Raw genomic sequence first — 22,079 nt, 5'->3', positions numbered from 1 at the left:
CATTGTTTAATATAATAAAGCTCATAAAATTAAAATTAATAATTCACCAATAAAAGTACTTTAAATAATAAATGTGGGTCTGACAGACCCATGTTTATGTGCCTTGATGACAGAATTAGCCTTATGCCCTCTTAATTGGATAACAACAAAACAAAATACATATCCATATCCACACCCACATACAACCCTTCAATAAACTCTGATTTCCAACCTCACACCCAGGAGGAAAGGAAGAAGTGGGATTATCACTATTCACAGATGACATGACCTTTACCTAGAAGTCCCAAAAAATTCCACCAAAAGACTCTTAGAACTCATAAATTCTATCAAGTTAGCAAGATACAAAATCAACACAAAAAATCAAAGGCATTTCAGTACATCAATAAAGAACTCACCAAGAAAGAAGTTAGGGAAACAATACCATTCACAACAGCTTCAAGAAAAGTTAAATGCTTAGGAATTAACCTAACAAAAGAAGAGAGGAACCTCTATAAGTAAAACTAAAGTATTCTGAACAAGGAGATAAAAGAGGACATTGGAAAATGGAAGGATTTCCCCTGTTCCTGAATAGGCAGAACTAAGGTAGTCAAAATGGCCATACTTTCAAAACTGATACACAGGTTTAATGACATCTCAATCAAAATACCAACAGCCTTCCTCACAGAAATAGAGTGACCAATCCTAAAGCTCATAGGGAACTCAAAGAGACCCACAGTAGCAAAAGCAATCCTGGGTAACAGGCACAAAGCAGGAGGCATCACAATCCTGGATTTCAAGTTATATTACAAAACTATAGTGATTCAAAACAATCATGATACTAGCACAAAAACAAACACATGGATCAATGAGACAAAACAGAGGATGGAGAAAAATCCAAGGCACATTCAAAATGTTAGAGTGGAAACAGTCTGTGGGACGAAATAGGTAATATTTTTTTTCATTTTTATTTTAAAGAGAGAAAAACTCAGTAAAGACAATGTTACAGAATTTCAAAACAAGATAATAAGAGATTAACAATGGCTAATATATTGCATATTGTCATCTTCAAACTAGTTGCTCAGATTACAAGATATAGGCGTGTATAATTGGTCAAATAATATAAGCACAAACCATTTCTTTCAATGAACTAAAAGATATCAGTAGTATAACTATCTTATCTACCTTTTGTATGTATATATATATTTTTCTTTTCCTTCTTTTCTCCTTTCATCCATTCCTCTTGTTCTTTCCTTTTGAGCAGTTCCTTTCCCTTTAACAATATCTATTGTAGATTTTGATGTATTTATCTTTTCAGTTTCTTACACTAGGGAGACAATACAATTGGTTACACATGTGAGTTTGATGTATTTCTTTATGAGTATAGACTCTGGTTGCATCCATTTACCTATAAAATCTCAAATTTATTCTTCTTTATAGCTGAGCAATGTTCCATTATATAAAAATACCACATCATTTTTTATCCACTCCTCAGTTGATGGGCATTTGGGTGGTTTCCAAGATTTAGCTATTACAAACTGCGCTGCTATAAACATAGGTACACATATATCACTGTGGTATGTTTTAATTCTTCTGGGAAAATACCCAGAAGGGAAATAGCTAGGTTGAGTGGGACCTCTAATCCTAGTTTTTTGAGGAATCTCCATACTTATTTCCACAGTGGTTGCACAAGTCTACAATCCCATGAACAGTGGAGAAGGGTTCCTTTCCCCCACAGCCCCACCAGCATTTGTTATTGGTTAATTTCTTTTTTTTTTTTTGGTTTTTCTCCGGTACCAGGAACCGAACTCACGACCTTGCACTTGCCAGGCAGGCGCTTTGCCACTGAGCTAAATCCCCAGCCCTATTGGTTAGTTTCTTGATGAGTCATTCTTTCTGTGGTGAGATGGAAACTCAGTGTTGTTTAAATTTGCACTTCTTGAATGACCAATGATGTTGAACATTTTTCCATATATTTATTTGCTATTTGTATTTTTTCACCTGAGAAGTGTGTATTCATCTCAGATGCCCATTTTTAGATTGGGTCTTTGAATTGGGGGAGGCCTGATTTTTAAAAATTGTTTATATGTTCTAGATATAAGCCCTTTGTGGAATGTTGGCTAAAATTTTTTCCCACTCTGTGGGATTTATTTTCACTCTCTTCCTGATTTCTTTTCATGTGCAAAACCTTTTTAATAGGATGTGATCCCAGTGATTGATTCTTTGAAGTACTTCCAGTTCAGTTTGGGTTTTGTTCATGAACTCTCTGCCTACTCCTATGTCTTTGAGATTTCTACCTACTTTCTCTTCCAGTATTTCTGTCTTAGTATTTAGATCTTTTATCCATTTTTACTTTAGTTTGTTGCATTGTGGTAGACATGGGTCTAGTTTTAGTCTTTGGCATGTGGAAAACCAGTTTTTCCAGCACCATTTATTAAAGAGGCTATCTTTCTTCCAGTTCTGCTATTACTTCTGCAAATAATTTTTTTAATGTCATTTGTGTTGACTCCTGCTTTTTCATTGACTCCTATTATTCTTATATTATTTTTCTTTGCATCATCTTGTAGATGTCAAATTGTTATTTCCTATCTTTTATTTTTAAGATGTCTTTCCCTTTGTGATCACTATTGTCAATCTTGACTTCAAGGTCTGAAAGTCTGTCTTTAATTTTGTTCAAGCAGTTTTGCCAGCTTTCAATGAAAGTTTTAATTTACTGACTATCTATTTGAATCCATCTCATGCATCCTATTTCTTTCCTATATTGATCATTCATGGTTTCCATCCTCTTCCTATTGTGTTTTTAAAATCTACTTTTACTCTAGATTTGCTGAGCAATTCGTTTATAAATGTTGACATTTCCTTTTTTTTTTTTTTTAACCTGAGAAATGATTTCTGATCTGATGTCCTCTATAGCCTCATTGATTTGTTTCTTTACTTCAGTTGGGTGTGTATCTTCCAACTTCTTCTACATTGATGTATCTTGGACTTGTTCCGGGTTGGCTGGAAGTGTGAGACTGCACTTTGTTTTTTCATCTTGTCATTTTGTATTTCAAATAAATTTTTATTTTGTTTTCTGTGATGATCCTTTTGGATTTTTGTAGTAGGTAGTTATGTCACCAGTATCAAGGCCCTCTAGGAAAAGTCTGTTCTTAGGAGTGTCTTCTGTGTGTAGGAGAATCTTGGTTTGTGTCTGTTACAAGAGCCTATCTTCCCAATTAATTAAGAGTGGCATGTTGGTATCTGTTTGGCTTTGTCCCCAGTTCTTTGGAGTAGTTTTGTGGTGAGGTTATTACTCCAGAGCTTCCCACTATTGTTACAGAAGAGAGAACAACTGTCTACAACAGATATCACATCCTAGCTAAAGTAGTAAAATTAGCAATAACAATAGCATCAAGCACAATTTAGAAACTGGCAAACTATGATAACTATTGATTTTGTACTTTAGACCATAAGAGCAGAGTCTATAGTTATATAACAGAACTGACTCTAAATTAGGAGATTGTGTGCAAAGTGTTTCTCCTCGGTAGACTGGCTTTACCCTGTGGTGGGGGAATTTAGGTAGGATAGTGCATAAAACAGAGATAACTGGAAAGGAGGTAGAAGCAAGACTGGTGGACAAAGGATGATCACACAAGCTTTGAGAAACTAGGGAAGTGGGTAGAAAAGAAAGAACAAAGGAGTATTTGAGGGATTATCAGAACTTGGTCTCTGGGTTTGTGGGATGGGATTAGTTTTCTGTGGTTGGAGTTTTCCCAAGTTGTTTAGAAAAGAGAGAAAAAAGGAGCAAAAGAAAGAAGGAAGGAAAAAAGGAAGAGGGAGAATAGAAAAAGAAAAGAAGAGAAAAAAATTGGAAGGGCCAGTTACCAAGTCCTGGATTCTTCCTGAGCTGGTTGCCAGTCCCTGAGAGGCCTCAGTCACCTGTTGCCTCATATTGTTATTGTTACTTTGGATTTTCCACAACACTAGTCTTGCCTGTCCATCCTGTGCACCATAATTGAGATGCTACTGTGTTACTGGCATTCCTTCTGGTCTCTGGCAGTTCACCTCAGTTATGATGGTAGCAAGGGGAGGGGCTTCCCTCCTCTGGAGTGGCTCATTTAGGTTCCAGAGGTGGTGGAGAGGTGGTGGGAGGGATCTCTCTTCTCCAGCACAGCTCACCATGGCTCCCACAGTGACAGAGAGGAAGTGGGAGAAAGTAGGTAAAATTCTTGAAGATATAGGCATAGGTAAGGAATTTCTGAGTAGAACATGAGAAATAACATTAAAAATCAACAAGTACGATCCTATCAAATTAAAAAGCTGCTGCACAATGAAGAAAACAGAGTAAAGAGTGAACCCACAGAATAGAGAAAAATTTTGCTAGTCACACCTTGGACAGAGGACAAATATCTAGAATACATAAAGAACTCAAAAAGTTAGTCCTCCTAAGATAAAAGACCCAATCAAAAAATGGACAACTGAAATGAACAGACAGTTCTCAGAAGAAAAAATACAAATGGACAATAAATACATGAAAAACTGCTCAACATCACTGGCTACTAGAGAAATGCAAATTAAAACAACCCTGACAGTGAGCATGGAGTGCTTGCCTGTGGTCTCAGCACTTGGGAGGTTGGGGTAGGTGGGTCTCCGCAAGTTGGAGGCCAGCCTAGGCTATATAGTGAGTTCAAAGCCAGCTTGAACTATATAGCAAGACCCTGTCTCAAACAAACAAATAACATAAAACAAAAAATGAAACAACACAGATAGTCCTTCTTACTCCAAAAAGAATGGCTACCATCAAGAAATCAAATAAGGGGGCTGGGGTTTTAGCTCAGTGGCACAGTGCCTGCTTGGCAAGCACAAGGTCTTGAGTTTGATTCTCGCTACAGGAAAAAAGGAAAAAAAAAAAAAGAAATCAAACAAGAACAATCACTGGTGAAGCTGTAGGGAAAAGGCATCTTTCTTCATATGAAAATCAGTATAGAGAGTCCTCAAAAAACTAAAATTAGAAATTATATTTGATCCAGCTATTTCCCTTCTAGGTATATTCCCAAAGTTGTTAAAGACCTCATATTATAGTGATACATGCATAAACATAGGGAAAGCTAAATCTTGGTAGTAGCCTATATTCCCGTCACCAGATAAGTAGATAAAGAAAATGTGGGGCTCAGGATTTAGTTCAGTGGTGCAGCACCTGCCTGGCAAGCATGATGTTCTGAGTTTGATTCCTGGTACCCTGCCAAAAACAAAACCAAGAACTAAAAAACCAACAAGAACAACAAAAAGAAAATGTGATATTTATACAGAATGGACTACTACTCTGCCATCAAGAATGATAAATTTGAGTCATCTGAAGGAAAATGGATGCATCTTGATAATATTAAGAGAAATAAATCAGACACACTATGAGAAACTCAAAATATAAATAAAGAGCAAAATAAAAAATTGATAACAAGAAACAGGGAGACAGCATAGATCTTTCTCAAATGAAGAGGGGACCAACAATGGAGGGAGAGAAGAGTGGAAGGGGATATTAAAAAAATCAAGATACGTTATGTACATACACCAACCCCCCATGATGAATGTAATCACTATGCTGTACAAGCATATAGAAATAAAAATTTAAAAAATTAAGCAGGCATCTTACATTGAGGCTATTCACATGGCTAACAAGTCCATTGCAATAGATAGCATCGGTAAGAGGATGCAAACCAGAGTGTCTGGTAGGGAAAGCACTAAAAATAGCAAGTATTATGAGAAAGTCAAGCAACCAAAGCTCTCCTAAGTGTGTGTTTAGGTATAGGAGTAAATGGGTGCACCCACTTGAAACCAGCTTGGCATTGCCTACTAACACATACACTCTGTGACTCAGTAATTCCAGGACTTGGTACTCACTTTGAGAACTGGGTCCACCAAGAAGAATGTTCCTGAGTGTTACAGCTGTGCTATTCATAAGAATCGAGCCTGGAACAACCTACCTGTTTGCTCCCCGTAGAAGAACTGGCTATTGGGATATCAACAACGGCACCTATCTACAGCAACCAGCTTGGGTGAAAGAAAGGGGCAATAAGAAAGAAGACAGATCCCAGCTTAATTTTGAGAAAACAAAAGCATGAAGACAACTGCAGGTTTGGTGGGGACCACGGGCAGGCAGGGCAGGAAGGCAGGCAGAGTGGAGGGGCAGAAACCAGGAGAGAAAGTCCTCTCTCCCAGTGCACCTTTTTGTACAGTGCTGACTTTGGTAGCCACTGAATGGAAATTAAAAAAAAAGAAAGAAAAAGGAAAAGAAAGTTATTACAGATGGAGGTGAGGCAAATAAACCAAACTATTTTTTCAGTGAATAGTATAGCCAGCCACACAGAAGCAGGAAAAAGCTTAATCCTGAGGTTTTGACACAGTCTGGACGGTATCTCCTGTGTGAAAGGCAGAAAGAGGTTGGGACAAACACCGAATTCTGGTCAGTATGTCTTGTTTTCACAGAAGTGAGGATTAGCTATTCTAAAGCTCCCTCAGCCTGAGAACTGAACATGTTGTAGACAGTGGGTCAGATTTCACTGTCGGAGAAGGAAGTGAATAAGCAAAGGAGCCAGGGCAGAACGAAAGCAGGGTGTTGGGTGGAAACAGAGGAGTCAGTCTGAACCTGTGACTATAGATACATTGGTACAGAGAAGTAGCCTTGTGTATGGCTCCCCTCTTCCACTTAAATATATTCAACTAGATTGCACTGTAGCAGTCGACATGGGGACAATACTTGTGGCATGAGTTAAACAGGGCTTCTTTCTCCTTTCCTTTTGTTCCCTTCCACCACCTGGTTTGGGAGTATGGTTGGCAGTGAGTCAGGTCAGTTCATCCTGCAGGTAACTGGGAGGGTCTGCCCCAGGTCTAGAGGCAAGAACTGGACACTGACTATACAGTGGGGCCCTGGAGCTCCAGGTGTGAATGCACAAACTAGCAGATATAGCTGGGTTATTTTCTGGAAAGAAAAAAACTCTCATCCCTACCCTTTGGCTTCTACCAGGAGGGACAATCTGAGTCCTTGGCCCAGTGTCCTCCCACCTCTTCCTCTTTCCTGGAAAGTCAGGTGGGGGACATAGGTGTGCCTGGGTCCACTCTGTGCTTGTTCCTTGTTGGGCGTGAGTGGCTCCCTGAGCGCACATGCTCCTCCCCTGGCCTCAGGTGGCCTCAGTTGTTCAGCTCCCATCCCTCACTGCCCTGTCGTCCATCCTCGCTTGCCATCAGTGGCAGGCACTTGGACAGAGAGCACCTGGGGCTTTAGGCTCCACGAAGTAGGAACTCCAGTGCCTAGTTTACTGCAGAGCCCCCAGTGCCTGTCCCAGGACCTGGCAAGAGATACTAATTGACAAGTAAGAATTGGACGTGTAATTAATTTGAATATCATGCCATATTGTAGGGACATGAGAGCTGGGGAAACTTGTGTCCCCTTGCAGGACACCCTGGGCCTCACAGGGCTATGGTCATGCAGCTTTCAAATCCTTGGCTTAGCCCAGCACATCCTCGCCTGGCTGCCAAGGAGAGCAAAGAACCATTGCATTGTGATTCCTCCATCACCTGAGAGTTGCCTTTCTCTGGGGTGAGGTAGCTCCACGAGGATGGCACTATGGACAAAAGCCAGCATCCCTAGCTTCCGCCCACAAGATGCCAGTAATGTCCCTACCCCAGCCATGACATTCGGGCGTGGGACAGAATTACCTGTGTTCAGACTTTCTCTGGGGCTCTCTCACCCCAGGCCCTGCTCACAGAGTCAGAGCGTCACAATGGGGCCCACTCAGGATTCCTTCTGCCAGTTGCTCTCCAGCCTGAACAGGAGAGGTTGGTGGAACTGACATGTCAGTGCACATCCACCTGTCCGGGGGGGGGGGGTTGCTGACAGGAGCAGACAGTGGGCCCCGTCCACCACAGTGCAGGTGTGCCTCACCCCTCTATGCCTGCCGCTGCTCAGCACATGTGCCAAAGGGTAAGGAAGGCCTGTGCGACCCCTTGTGGTCAGCCTGCTCGGACCCCGGAGCGTGAAGCATGGGACACTGACAGCTCCTGTTCAAGGGCCAGGGGATGTGCAGTAAGTCTCTGAAAATAGGAAACCCTCCCTTGCAGCATGGGGTGAGGTCAAGGTATTCCCTCCCTTTGCAGTTAATAAATCCATCTGCTCACCTAGCAATAGGGCTTAGCTTCTCTTTGTCATCTGTTCGCACCTAGGTGCCTGCAACACTATGGCCAGCACCCTGACCTTGAGGAATGTTCCTGGACCACAGGTGGTCAGCCATGGGTGGCCAGCCAGTATCTGGTTCTCTGCCTTTTCTGTGGAACTCTTACCATGTGGCTCCAAGAGCCATCCCAGTAGAGACATCATTGGGGCCAGGTTGAGTTTTCCCACACCCGCCATGTCTGCCCTCTGGCTGAGGTTCACGGCTGGCCCAGTTTGGGGCGGAGGTGCCTCTTGGTAGTAGGAGGGAGGGGTTCCCTCAGGGCTGATGCTTGGGGCACAGAACGGGTCCATCAAATCTCCCATGCGCACTTCTGGGGCTGGGAGAACGGGCAAAGGGAGGGTCAGCTGGGAGGTACTCTCAGTGGTGAGCAGGCCCTGCCCTACTGGCCTAGTGTCACCTGGAGGTGAGTGCCACCCACTGCATAGGCTCAGGGCTGGGTTAGAGAGGAGTTATGGGCATGTGACATGTCCTGGCTTCCCATGCTAGCCAGCCTGTGCTGGATACTACCATCCCTGTGACGTCACACAGAGGGACAGCCGCTGTCCAGCCACTGCTCTGTCTCTTTGGATTCGGTGACCCCCATCGGGGATTTATTCTGATAAACAATAAGTAAATATTTAGCCCGAGTGTGTTCCAAATGTTAGTAAAAATAATTACTTGTTTCTCTGAGATTCAGATTTAACTGGGTGTCTTGTAGTTTGTGTTTGCTTGATCCAAATATCTGAGAGTGAAAAAGGAGGGTTAACTACCACCACAGATTCCCCCCCAAGCCTAGGTGGTGAATACACACTCCTTGGATGTGGGTGGCTGAGGGCAGGCATCGCGCCTTACCTGACCTTAGGAAGATGTCCAAGGTGCACAAATTGGTGCAGTGTTTGGGGGCAAACAAAAAGCTGCTTTCAGGGGCACACAAAAAGCCAGCGCTTTCTCCAGCTGGTGGCAAGGAGATGTGGCTGAAAGTGAAGCCAACTGAGGTGCGCAGAGGAACGTCCATCTTTGCTGAGGGCCACTTGCAAAGTGTCAGGAAGGAATTGGGCAGTGTCCAGGGTGAGGAGCTCCCACAGCACACCCAAGGGGCCAGTGAGTCTTGCCCCAGGATAGGATGTGGCCTGATGATGCCTGAGTGGGACCACTGGGCCTACAAAGTCCCGAGAAGACAAAGTTGCATTGTTTCAAGCAAATGGGAAGAAAGTTGACCAAAAGAGTGCTTAGCAGAGGGGTGAGCAGGACTCCTGTCCCTCCCACACCAGCCCACAGGGGTGGAGGGACAGTGGAGGATTAGACAGGCCCCAGCTTCTCTCCTTGCCTTATCTGTCATGGTCAGCCACAAACATGTACCCTCAAAAGATGTGGGACTGTCACATCCACTCAGTGTCTCTCCTGGTGTCCCTTCCATGTGACAGTCAGGTAACAGAAGAAGCAAGGCAGCATTGCTTGCCAGCTGCCCTCACCACTCTCCAGTGCCTGTCCTCCTGCCCCCACCAAGTCATTCTCTCAAACTTCCTCTCATAAGAGGATCCAGTCCTTCTCCATGACCCATGACCCCTGAGGGGGGGGAATGGGAGGGGGAGGGCAAAGGGAGAGGGAGGGAGAATGGGGAGGGTTGAGGGGGAAGGAAGGAACGACATACTTAGTGTTTTACAAGGATGGAAGAGGGCCTGGGCCTGGTAGGGGAGGGGCTGGTTCACAGGGCAGGCCTTGGACCTCCTGCAGGTAGCTCCATCCAGTCTAGGCACTGAGGGGTGTGCACAGAAGAGATAGAGACCGAGCACTGAGGTCAGAAATAACATCACACAAGTGGAAGAGCAATCGTGAGGAAAGGACATCCCTTCACGGATGGCGTGGGAGCGCTTAGATACCTGCGGGTGAAGCAGTGGTGTGTGCCCATGGGAGGAGTGATATTCAACACAAGGCTAACCTCGGGGGCCTCGAGGGCTTAGGCTGTGTGAAGAGTCAGTCTCCAAGGCCACTCTGCATGATGCGCATCCAGTAAGGTTCCGAATGCAACAACACGGTCCACCTGCAACCCGGGTAGACATTGCCAGAGCTAGCAGTGTGGGGAAGGGGCAGCTGTGACCACAGGGCAGCTGGGGGTGCAAGTACTGGGGCTGCTGCACTGCGGTTTCCATTCTTGGGCACAGTGACTCCTCATCAGTATCAGTCCACTCTGGCCACACAGTCGTGCAAAATGGAAGATGTCACTGTCATCTGTCATTGCTGGGGGGCAGGGATAAGGCACGGGGAATTTGCTGCGCTGTCTTTGTAGGTTCCTGTGAATTGATAATAATTTCCAAGTGAAATGTTTTAAAAACTCGAGTGTTTTTCTTGTGTCACTATGTAGAATGAATAACATTGCTTGCATTTGAATTTCCCAATTTTCTCCATTACAGTTGTAACATTTTAGAATTCTGTTGATACTGATCTTTGTCCATTGTTCTTTTTTTTTTTTTTTTGGCACTGGGAATCAAACTCATGATTTCCCACTTGCCAGGCAGGTGCTGTGCCACTGAGCTAAATCCCTGGCCCTGTTCATTGCTCCTAAGGCCATTTCTCTCCTCTTTGTTCCTTGACTCATTTTTCCACACTTACACACATGCTTGGTTTTTCCAAATAAATGACTGTGCTTGTGGATCATGTCCAATGTGTGCATGATTTCTACACTGCAATTGCTGCTTTTTTATTGTTTCCTTGTTTTACTTTTTCAGATTCACTTTCCTTTTCTTCTTGTAACTTCCTGCGACAAGTGCTTCATTCATTACTGTGGACTCTTCTGCTTTGTTTTGTGTTTAATGCATAAAGGCAAGTGTATAAGCCCCTTCTAAGCTTGCCCTAGCTGCATCTATGAATTTTGAATTACAGTGTATTTGCCATCAATTTAGCTCAACATATTTTCTGATTTCCATTTCTTCGTTTGTTTGTTTGTGTTTGTTTAGCAGTACTGGAGACTGAACCCAGGGCCTTCACACTGAGCTACATTCCCAGCTCATTTAAAATTTTTTGTAAATTTTGAGACAGAGTCTTGCTACGTTTCCCAGGCTGGATTTGAACTTGCAATCCTCCTACATTAACCTCCAAGTGTACTGGAATTACAGGTGTGTCACCATGCCCTGCTTCTGATTTCCCTTTTGATTTCTTCTTGAACTTTTTCTGTGACGCATGTTTTACTCATGTTTTATTGCCAATGACAGGAGGGTTTCTGTGTTTTGGTTAATGATTTCTGCTATTATTGAACTGCAATTGGAGAAGCCCCTTTGTGACTTCAGTTATGTGAACTTCGTGGAGACTTGTCTGTGGCTCACCATGAGATGTTCTGTTGGGGTTTGTGTGCCCTTGAGAAGCCCTGTGCTCTGCCGCATGGGGCTCTTGGGAACTGTCTGCTCATGTTCCCCACCTGCCGTTCTCATCTCACCATCTTGGCTGACTTCTGTCTGCTTCTTTTGTTACTCACAGGATGGCTTATAAGGCTTCGGCATGATTGTGAATATTTTTCATTTTAGTCCTGTCAACTTTCAGTTTCATTTTCTGACCATGCAATGAATGTGTACACATCTAGAATTTTATAACTTTTGGCAAACTTTTAAAATCATTTTGAAGCAAACCTCTGCATTGCTGCCACTAATGCTTTATGCCACAAAGCTTTAGTCTGTTGGAAATATACTTCTGTGAGATTTATTTGGAGATGTCATGACTTCTCGTTTCCCATTAGTTCCCTTCACCTTTTATGTAGCTTTATGACTTATGGGTGTCACTCGGTGCTAAATATATTGGATATTTTTAGAATTAGGAACATTGTTTTAAAAGGAAATATCCCCTATGTTTTCAAAACTGCAGATTGTGTATTAAAGGGTGGTAAAAGAAATTAAGTGGGACATATCCAATGTGCTCTCAAATAAAACAGAAGGGAAAGTGTCAGTTCATCACAGAAAGTAGGGGTGATCACTGCTTTGCAAACTTTTGCTGTATTTACAAACATAAAACACACAACTCACACACACACTGTGTGTGTGTGTGTGTGTGTATGTGTGTGAGTGCATGCGCATGCACACTCTAGTTGTCATAGAAATGTGTTTCTTACTGAGGGACAAGGTAAGGCTTAAAGACTGAAAAGTACTTTGCTGTGGGCGGTGGTGTCTTTGCTCCTTTTCCCTGCTGAGTAATAATACCTGGCACCTGTAAGTGAAAGGAGGAAATGTTTATTTTAGCTCCTAATTTGTAGAGGTTTCCATTCCTGGTTGGCTGGCTCAACAGCAGGGCAACATGGGAGGATGGCATGGCAAAGGGGCATGGCAGAGGAGAGACAGTCCACGGCATGGGAGGCAGGACACAGTGTTCAAGGGAGGATGGATATGTGTATCTGCAGGCCACACCCACAGTGACCCACCTCTTTCCACTAGGCTTCACCTTCCAATATCACACCCGGCTATAATCCCATCAGTGGACTAATCCAGTATCACATCCTGTCACCTCCCTAAAAGCCCATCTATGAGGACATGAGGCTTTGTAAGGACATCCAGATATAAGCCGTAGCACCTGGGCAGCATCTACTTTAACTCCTACTTTTTTGCTGTTTTGTCCACCTCAGGTGTGGACAGGGCCTGGCTGTAGGGATACTGATCTTTGACAGTTGATACTCAGGTGATACCTGAGCAGGAGGACGTTGGCTCCAGAGAGGCACATACATTCACGGTAGGCTCAGGGTGGCTGGGACCTTGCCTACAACTGCCTGAGTCACCACTGGGTCTTCCAGGTCACTGTCCCCTGCTTTGTTATGGTCTCTCCTGAATGTCATGTAAGGAAGTCACCAAATCTGAAATTTCCTCTCCAGCTCAGCATTGTGCAGTCAGCCTGTAAATAAACAAATAAGTAGCAGGAGAGCTTATTAAATGGCACTTTCCTCCTGGCAGGGGTGGGCCTGTTTTATTAGGGTTGGTGACCATGGTATGTTGTGCTTGCTGTCTCCAGAGCTTTTTAGAAACAAGGTGCCACCTTGTTTCTTCCCGAATTTGGGCATGGTCAGATCTGTCACGGTGCTGGTGGGTGTGTTTTTAAAATAATTATAATGAGACTACAGTGAGTGAAACACCATCAGGAGTGTTAATATGACTCCAAAGTCGGGTCCAGAGGGCAGTGCTTCCCTTGTGGGGAGCGTGGTATTTCTATGACAGGTAGCTAGGGACATTTGGTTTCAGCATCCAGGCTTTAAGTTTTGTAGACAAGCAATACAGCTGACAGGACAGCTGGTTCTCAGGAACCCAGGGCTCATCCGGGTGACCAGGACATGTCTTTGTCCTCAGCCATCTTCTGGGAAGCTTTGGGTCCTCTCCTGGGTGGGGGTCTCTGCTTGCAGGCTTCTTTTCTCCAAAAGCTCCATTCCTAGCCCTGTGACCCCTGGAAACCCAATTCTGGTTCTGCCATATGGAGGGGACCCCTCCCCAAGGCCCAGAATTCCTCTACTCAACAGTGTCACAGGGGCTCTGTCTTCTCACTCATGGTGGCCTGGCTGCTCCCTGCCCAGCACCTTGGAGGGGACTAATCCCCTCCCTGTTTCATGTGCCTCCTTTTTGTCCCAGAAGGTGCAGGTGTGGGTCTCTGTGTACCTGGACAGAGATGCTGACTGCAGGGACAGGATGGGACTCGGGGTGTTGGGATAGAAGATGTTTGGAGACCCTTGAGGGACCTTCCATCCTGCCATGCCAGGAACAGGTGATCCAACGATACCATAGAGAGAAAGAACAAACTGAGAAAGAACAAGCTTCAGGGCCCTTGACCTGTTACTCATCAAAAGGAAAATTTATGGTTTGTTCTGAGGCAGATAGGGACTTAATAGTAGTTTTTGTTTTTGTTTTAAAATATGACTCTTCGCTTGAGCCTACAGATGCCCAATATTTAACTAACTAAAAGTAGAACAAAGCTTAAATTCATTTGTACAGTGAGTCCAGTCCTTCTCAGCTCCCTGCATTGGGCATGTTAATCATTTAGGAAGTGTTTGTCTGAGTTGGTAAAGATTCATCTTAGCTCATCCCCCATTCAAGACTGAGGACACCAGGGTAAGAAATTTTAGAAACGTTCAGCTATACCCAGAATCTCCATTGCCCTAAACGTAGGGTCACCTTGGATTCCAGCAGCCTGACATGACTGAAATTTTCCTTCAAGACATAAGGATTCATATATGGGAATCAAACTGCCACTCAAGTCACAAGGATTCAACCTGAGCTATGAAACCAGGCTTGATATGATAATCAGCTGGACCTGAGCACACTATGGCATCCCATAAAATTGGTCTCCCTTCTTTTATGAACAGATCAGTCTAACCCTTTCCTTTTCTTTCTTTCTTTTTTTTTTTTTTTTTTGTTTTTTGGAGATAGGGCCTTGCTATATAGTCCAGGCTGGCCTTGAACTCACTATGTAGCCCAGGCCGGCCTCAAACTTGCAGTGATCCTCCTGCCTCAGCCTCCAGAGATTCAGATGTGTATCACCATGCACAGTTTTCCATCTGATCCTTCTCATCAGAGTGCACTTCTTCCAGCTACTCAAGCTAGAGCCCTTTCCCTGTCTTCTCTTACTTTCTAATTAAAGCTTTTGCCTGTACATTCATGTAGTCATTTTAGTTTTAGTTTCCGTTATTGCTAAAGCTGGTGACATCACTCATTGAGAAGCCCTGAATTCCTCTCCTGGCCAAGCCCAGGGTCTCAGAGGCCAGAAAGGAGATAAAGCCTGGTCCCGCCTTGGCCCCTCCCAGTGTCATCGGCTATTGCACCTCCTTGCTTTAGCAATAAACTGACAGTCTGAATTTACAGGCAAAAGCTTTGGGAAAGAGAAAATGAAGGGGAGTACAGCTCTGACCGAGGTCAAGCCGGTCTCTTACGCAAAGACAGTCAGATAACTGGGAAAAGGGCTTTGGTTTGAAAGGGGAGCAGGTCTGGAGAGGAGGATCAGACTGGCCTGTTCACAAAAGGACAGAGACCAGCTGTGTGGATGGTGGGCTGGGTTGTGGCTGATCACTAGCTCAGTCCTGATTTCTTAGCTCAACAGGAATCCTCACAGCTTGAGTGGTGATTCAGTTTCCATAAAGTGATTGTCTCAAACAAGACGGTCTCTGTGGCTCTTCAGCCATGTGGGGCTCTGCTTTTCCTGGGACACAGGTTTAGGCCAACAGGGGGAGGTCGTTCAGTGTTGCTCCAGGGACCTGAGATTATCAGATGTCCCTGTGAATCATGAAAATGATATTAGTGTTGTCTTGTTGTGCTCAAGTCTTGCAGGAGAATGAGGTAGTAACTAGGTAAATTTAGGGCTAGCTAATAAATATTGTTTTGTCAATTTTCCTAAATTAGTAGCATATCTGAGGTAGAATAGATTAAATAAAGGCGGGTACCAAAGAGGTCAAGAAAATAATAATTTAAAAATTGTGCTTTTAAAAAGACTATGGCCTCCGGGACACAGTTGAAATTACCCAAGGCTATCCATATCAGTGTTCCCTAGGCTAGTCCATGTTCCTGTCATTCTAGACACATGACAACTCAAATTCCTTAAAGATACTGTAAGTCTGAAAATTAGTTTCACTGAGAAAGTAAAGAATAAAACCCTGACCTTAAAGGAACACACTGACAGAATTCAAAGAATGGTTACATTATCCATCTTAAAATAAGAACACAATAAACTCATACCTTTCATATCCTCTAAAATGGGCTATTATCCTTCCTGTGGGTGGGCTATCTTGCCCATAGGTTTTCATGTCCATAGAAGACTGCTTAATATAAATGTTCCCAGTTCCAGAAGATAATGCATTTCTCTCTTAAGGGCTCCCTCTCTATTTCTTTGAGTGGGTACTTTAAAAATTTTGCCTAATAAATCTCTTTATGTCTCTTACTGATCCATTCTGAAAATTGTTTTTCTGCAGTGGAAGTCAGCGAGTCTGCAACCAATCTTATGCATTGTGCGAGTCCAGGTCCCCATTGCTGCCTTAGGTCCCTCCTTGAACCCTGTCTGGTGATACACCTATATGCAAAGTTTAAGATAATAAGAATACAAAATGAAGGTCAAGCTCTGTACTACTTTCAGTTACCATTGGGCATCGGTAGGCCTAACTGAACAATCCCAGTATTTTTTTGGAGGGGTGGGTACCGGGAATAAAACTCAGGACCTCACATTTGCCAGGCAGGTGCTGCACCACTGAGCTAAATCCCTGGCCCAGTCACAGTGTTTTTTGTTTTTTAACAGCTAAACTTTTGGAGAAAATCAATGCTTATAACCCTGGCTATGTATGGGTGCAGCTATGAGGTAGTGTCAGTGAAGCATAGAGGATGTGGGAAGCTCAATCTGAACCCCCCGCTGTCCTTGATCACTGTTCAGCCCCTTTTAATCATTGCTTTGCTTCTGTAACCCTGCTTCATGTTGATTTCCAATAAAAAATTTCCCTGTAGAAAAGAAACAATATAAAAGTGGAAACAAAGCTTTGTTCAGGGTTCTTAAGAAGACGTTAGTCCCTTGTAGAGACACTGGTAGAATAAACTTTTCTTTGTTCCTAGACTACGTGTTTTTATTGATTCTGTTGGGGGATCCCATGCATTATCTTGATTCATTTGGTTTTGTGACTGGGAAAGTTGGGATTGACCACAACCACCTGTGGCAGATTGCCTCCCCTCACAGACGGAGTGGGGAGCTTGACTAGCCAGATGGTGAACTCCTTCTGATCAAGCACTGGCAGATCATTTCTCATTGTATGGGAGGCCTCTCTGCTTAGCCGGCTAAAGACCCCAGCTGACTGTCCCAGGAGAGGTTACACAGAGAAGATCATATGGCATTTGGTAGGCATCCAAATCATGGTAAGGACAGGGGCCCTGATTTAGAAGGGAATCTGAAACAGGATATCCAGCTTGGAAGGAGATCTGAGAGGACTGATCATCTTCATGTGTTTCCTGACTAGCTGCCGAAAAGGCAGTGAAACCAGAATGCTTTAGGCCGCTGCTAGCGGGTGGGAGTCTTGTGGAATGTGTGTGTGTGAAAGTGTGTGAATGAGATGGACATTGCATTCTGAACTCCAGTTTGGGTGCACAGGGCTGAAGTGAGGATTCAAGGGCAATAAACTGTCAATTGTAGAGGTAAGACAGTTCTCTTAATTAGCAAAGTTTACTGCTTAGAATTTCTTTGTTGTCTTTGTTCTAACTTCTCAAGGCCTGTTCATGTTCCAAAGGCTTTGTCTCAGCTATTCTGTGCACTTCTTTACACACTTGCTGCTTTGAAACCCAATAAATGTGGGCTATCTAGAGAAGTCTTTGTCTTAGCTTTAAGAGAGTTGTAACCTTCCTGGACTCCCCACAAGCTTATCTCTAAGATCTGGAGCCTGATCAGCTCCTGCTAACGGAGACTATGGGCAGAAACTCATGCCTGGAAAACTCCTTATCCTTTGTGAAGTGGGATGGCCATCTTTCCAGCTTGGGTGGCCAGCCTAGGGTTCATTGGAAAGGACTCTGGTAGAAAAGGTTTGGCAGGTTGTTCCAGGAGATCTTGGACACCCAGATCAGTTTCCCTATGCAGATTCATGACTGCAGCTAGTTATTTGTAACCCTCCCCTGCCACCCTGCTTGGTTGAGGGAGCCCCTTTCCTGAATGCTCGTTGCCCACTCAAACAAACATCTGTCGAAAGGAACACTGCCTAGTCTTTCAAGTGACTCTGAGGACCTCCTTTTAGAACAGTCACCTCCTTTTTACCCAGGGAACCCTGGCCCCAGGCCAGAGCCAGAGACCTTCAGCACTCTTGGCATCTAGCCCTGAGGCTGTCCTGCTACCTGTCCCACCAGAAAGTGCCAGAATCTTCTCTCTGTGCACCCCTGCCACAGTCCTCTGGGCTTTTCTGTGTCCCCACTCTACCTACTCTACCTCACACTCAGTCAGCCTTGGGATTTGGCCCTAAATTCCTATCACCAGTCACTCCCACCTCTCCACCACAACAGAGGTGTCTTCTAGCCAGAGTTTCTCTGCATGGGGACTCCAGTTCCCCTTCCAGGAAGTATCAAGGGAGTATCCAACAGTCAGAGCAGATGGTTCCAGGGCCCCAGGGTGACCCACCTTCATTTATTAGCCTTTCACCACCACTGACTTACTGATTGGAAACACCACACTCCCTTGAACACCAAGAGGCCACAAACACTCATTGACTTGCTCCAGTACATTTTCCAGACTCATAACTCCCTTGGCCTAACTGCCACCAGCTTCTGGTTACTCTCTTCAGCACTAATGAGTGCCAGAATATTCTTGCCACTGCTATTAAGTGGCTGGAATAAAATGCCCCTGCAGGCACCCTTTATCCAAGCACTTATTCTAGAGAACAGCTCCCTATAGAGGACCCAGGCTGAGACTCTAATGTTCTTGACTACATGAAACTGCTGAAGGACTATCATACTGGCCCATTACAAAGACTGTGATGTGGAGGCCATAGGGTGACCAATATTGCCAAGGTAGGAGAGACCCTCCAGAGACCAGATGAAAGTCCAAGTACATTCTTAAAATGACTCTGTGAAGTGTACTGTACTTACACACCCTTTGACTCAGAGGTCCCCTGAAACCAGAAGATGATCAACACAGCCTTTGTGAGTCATACTGCTGTGGACATTCATCAAAAGCTCCCAAATGTGGAAGGCTTCACAGGTATAAATATGGTCCAACTTCTTGTAGTCACCAACAAGGTGTTTGTTAATCAAGATGTGGAGAAATGCAGAGGAGCTGAATAAAAAATGAAGAAAAGGCAATCTAATTATCACAGCCCTGGCAGGCAGACTAACAGAGACTCCAGACACACATAAAGGAAACCAAAAGAAGGAAGGGAACTGTATCTACAAGCCACATCCACTCCTGGAGAAGGACCAATGCACCTATTACAAGGAAAAGGGCCATTGCAAGTGTGAATGCCCAAAGCTAAAGAGGAACATAGTGGAGCAAGCTCTTAGGGAAGGATTTTTTGGCCAAGTTAAAGACAAAAATTGACTTCAGGGATAGAGAGATACATCTCAAACTGCCACTGCCATGGCTGATCTTGACCCTGACTAACCTTGGGAGGAAGAATGGAGACTTCATGGCAGGCCAGTCTGAAAGGCCCCCAAGGGAGACAGGGACTTGTTTGGACACTGGCTCCAAAGAATTCAAGCTGGGTGCCATACCAGTTGCTCAATATCAATGCTGGAGCCCTCAGGAAGCCCAGTGGGGAATTCAGCTGCACTTTGAAAGACTGCAAACCTATGGGATTCTTGTTCCTTACCAGTTACCCTGGAACATGCCTCTCCTTCTAGTCAGGAAAACAGGCACTGGAGACTGCCACCTGGTCCAAGATCTCCCCGAGCAATCAGTGAGGCCACAGTGACCTAGCACCACATGGTTCCAAATCCTTATGCTCTACTAGCACTGTTGCCAGCTTCAGTAGAGTGGTTTACCTCCCTAGATTTGAAAGATGCCTTCTGCATATGCTTGGCCTTGGAGAGTCAGTCTGTTTTTGCTTTTCAGTGGGGATCAGTCAGCACTGGACAACATGGCTGATTCACCTGGACTTGGCTGCCACAAGGTTTTAAAAACTCCCCAACCATTTTTAGGGAGGCATTAGTACTAAAGCTCTGCTTGTTCCCTGCACAAATTCTAGTATGTACTTTGTTGCAGCATGTTGATGACCTCCTCTTGGGACATAGGAAAGGGGAAAGGAAAGAAAGGAAAAGGGAAAAAAATACAACATAGTTATACTACTAGTTTCTCTTAGTTCATTGAAAAGAAAGGTTTATGCTAATATAGTTTGGAGAATTTTTATGCCCATATCTTGTATTCTGAGTTACTACTGTAAAGATAACAATACTTAATGTACTATTATTCTCTTATTATTTTGTTATGAAATTTTGTTTTACTTTTCTCTGTAAAAAAGTACAGAAAACATGCATCAACTCCCCACGAGGAATGTAATCATTAAGTACTGGAACATGCACTAATAAAAATTAAAAATTAATTAAAGCAATTAATTATTGAAATTTAATTAATTAATTAAAATAAAAATTTAAATAAAATATTTTAAAAACCTGAGAAGGATACAAGAAAGACACAGATGAGCTGCTTGGACACCTCTGCTGGAAAGGATATAAAGTATCCTGAAAAAAGACACAGTTGTGCTACACAGAGGTCAGATACCTGGGATTTCATCTACACAAGGGAGAGGGTAGGTTGGGAACAGCCTGGAAGGTAGTGATATGGAACATGCCTGAGTCCAAGACCAAAAGGCAGTTGTGGGAGTTCTTGGGAGCCTCAGGCTTTTACATAGCGTAGATCCCCAACTCTGCTATTCTGGCAAAATATGAAGCTACAAAGAGGTTGGGGGAGAAACTTCTGAGCTGGGAAAAAGAACAACAAACCACCTTCAAGGCTCTAAAGGAAAAACTTCCAGAAGTGCCAGCATTAGGCCTTGCTGACCTGAGCAAGCCCTTCACCTTCTATGATGGAATGGAAAAAGACATCCACTGGGATGCTAGTCCAAACCCTTGGTTCCTGGGAAAGGCCACTGGTCTACTTGTCAATACAGCTCAGTGGAGTAGCACAGGGTTGGCCCCCTTGCTTGAGACAAATGAACAAATGGTATAAGCTCCTGGATGGTTGAGTTGCAGTGCCTCAGTTCAAACTGAGTAGAAGCTTTCCCTTGATGAACTGAAAAGCCCCAAGAAGTAACACCATGGCTGCTACAAGAGATCATCCTCCATTACGACCTGTCTTTGAGTGTAGGATCTGACAATGGACCTACCTTCATGGCATTGGTGGTTAAAGGGGTGGTGCAATCATTGAAAATTAATTGGAATCTACATTCAGCCAGCCTATTTGCCCCAGAGCTCAGAAGAAGTAAAAAAAAAAACAACAACCTAAAAAGACCCTAAAGACAGGCTTAGGAAAACTTTGCCAAGAGGCAAACTCACCTGGGTCCAAGCCTTGCCCATTGTGCTCCTCTGGACACAACACACTCCTCATAAGAACATGCACCACTCCCCTTATGAGAGTTTGTATGCCAGGCCTCTTCCCATCCTAAGAGGGCTGGCTCACCCAGTAAGAATAGTAAGGGAATCTTCCATACAAAAGCAACTAACTGAGCTGGGAAAGGTCTCTTAAAAGATAGCTGCTTGGACATTAGAGAGAGCCCCCAATAGTATATTTATCCCTTTATACCACTTCTCTCTCAGAGACTCAGTCTGAGTAAAAGCTTGGCATTAGGAGATCCTCAAGATGAGGTGGAAAGGGCCACTAACAGTCATTTTGACTACCCTCACAGCAGTCCAACTGGAGGAATTCTTCATGTGGATCCACCACAGTCTGGTGAGAAGGACAGCAACTCCAGAGTGGAGCTGCTCCAGGGGTCCCTACTGTGACACTAAAATCATCTTGACCCAGAGGAGACCCTCACTGGGCTGAAGGATACCAACTGCAACCTTGGGAACATTGCTGAGAAAAAACAGCCCTGCTCTAGTCACACTGGAGGCTGACTAATCTATGTATGGGGGAAGCCTAAGGATATCATTCCTGGGAGGATATCTTCCTTAGAGACTGTAATATTCATCCCTTGTCTCTAACTGCACTTGGGGGTCTAACCTTGTTCTTTCCATAGCCCTCACTGGCACCACCCCAGTAAATTGGAAACACAGTGAAAGGTGTCAGCCAGTTCTCCTTTTCCTTTTGTGGGTGTGACATTTTGCTGGTATCAGCTGTCTGTAATAGGGATCCTCATCTTTTACATGTCAAGAGCAACATGCAGAGGAAATGCCCCATTGAAGCAACCAATAATTGTGACCCCTGCCTGCATGTCCCTTCAATGGGGAACTCCATCATGACTGTTATGCTCTTTCACACTATAATTGTGTTGGAGAAATGCTTGGAACCTGTGTCCAA

Source organism: Chinchilla lanigera, unplaced genomic scaffold (genome assembly GCF_000276665.1).
Source record: "Chinchilla lanigera isolate Chin_1 unplaced genomic scaffold, ChiLan1.0 scaffold00053, whole genome shotgun sequence".
Taxonomy (NCBI): Eukaryota; Metazoa; Chordata; class Mammalia; order Rodentia; family Chinchillidae; genus Chinchilla; species Chinchilla lanigera.
Note: the sequence above shows the minus strand (reverse complement) of the source record.